At 46.1% G+C, this 1472-nt stretch overlaps 1 protein-coding gene across 1 annotated transcript in view; it reads left to right on the forward strand.

Annotated features, from left to right (window-relative positions):
• Window positions 1–940: 940 nt before the first annotated feature.
• Window positions 941–1472, forward strand: part of Metap2 (methionyl aminopeptidase 2) — a 52325-nt gene continuing 51793 nt past the window's right edge. The window contains exon 1 of the mRNA XM_004623797.2: window positions 941–947. The gene's annotated coding sequence lies outside the window, so the exon portion shown is untranslated. The remainder of the gene's footprint in view (window positions 948–1472) is intronic.

A 1472-nucleotide genomic window follows, 5' to 3' on the forward strand; every position in this document is an offset into this window, starting at 1 on the left:
TTTTTTTTTTCTTCATTGTTTTAACTTGTATCTTTCAAATGACCAATGATGTTGAACATTTTTTCATAGAGTTGCCTTTCCTATTTCTTCATCTGAGAAGTTTCTATTCATTATAGATGCCCATTTTTGGACCAGAAGAAGACTATAATGTTAGGTGAAATAAATCAAACAAAAGCTTAAATATCACATGGCTTCTCTTACCTGAGAAACTCAGAGTATAACTAAAGAGCAAACTAGCTGGCCGTGGTGGGGCATGACTGAAGGCCAGCGCTCGGGAGGAAGTGGGGACTGCTGTGAGGCCAGCCTGGGCTGCGCAGTGAAATCCTGTGTCTGGGAAAAGATTCCAAACAAACTAAAGAGCAAAACAAAGGATAAATAACAGGAAACAAGGAGATGGAGCTGGGTCTTTTGGGCACGGGAAGAGAACCGAGGTGTGGAGGGGGAGAAAGGGAGGGAGGGAAGTAAAAAGCAGGAAGACGTGTTACGCACTTCCACCAACCCACTCATGAAGGTCATCATTACATACTGCACACATGCGCCAATAAAAATTCAAAGTAAAACCCTGTCCTTGTACACCTTATACACTCTTGGAGAAAGGATAGCAAAGCAGGAGTATTGTGTAGAGTGCTAGAAAGACTGAAAACACAGTCGATGAGGCTAGCGACATAGCTCAGCAGAATAAACGCCTGCTTAGGTAAGCGCAGGAACCGGGGTTCAATCCCTGGCACCATGTGCCACACCATCCCCACCCCTGGGCATGCTGAGCTGGCCACTGAGACCTAGCGTGGTGGGGGACAACTGTAATCCCAGCGCTGGAGAGGCTGAAAGCAGGAGGATCACTATAAGTCTGAACTGTGTAGTGAGACCCTGTACCACACACATTAAACAAAACAAGACACACAACAGACAGAACAGGAAAGGCCTGGAACCATGAGAGGAGCAGCAGGGTGGACTCCTGCATGGGACAAGGAGAAGATCTCTGCACAAGGAGCCGCGAAGCAGTGTCCAAGGAAATAGGCGGTGAGCAGAGGCAGCAGCCCCATGGCAGCAGTGAGGTCTAGTGTGGTTGGCATTTAACAGAACCAGCATGCTTGTGTCAGCCACCGATCTGACTGACACAGAGCTCTGCCTGGTGCAGGGTCAGATTGATTTTGTTTTTATTTGACTGGCGTTTTTATACAGATTCTAATTATGTATTCCAGGCCGGCCTTGAACTCAGTGTGTAGCCCAGATTGGCCTTAAATTTGTAATGATCCTCCTGCCTCAGCCTCCCTAGTACTGGGATTATAGACATGCACTACAATGTCCAGCTTTTCAGGGCAGATTTTCTTTTTATTTTTTATTTTTTGATTATTTTAAAGAGAATTTAAAAAAATACAGAATTTCAAAATAAAGGGCTGGGGGGGGGGCCTGCCCCTTAGCACAGTCCTTTAAGTGGCTGCTTCAACAAAGCTGTCAGGCTCAGGTTGCTG

Source organism: Octodon degus, unplaced genomic scaffold (genome assembly GCF_000260255.1).
Source record: "Octodon degus isolate 3935 unplaced genomic scaffold, OctDeg1.0 scaffold00004, whole genome shotgun sequence".
NCBI classification, from domain to species: Eukaryota; Metazoa; Chordata; class Mammalia; order Rodentia; family Octodontidae; genus Octodon; species Octodon degus.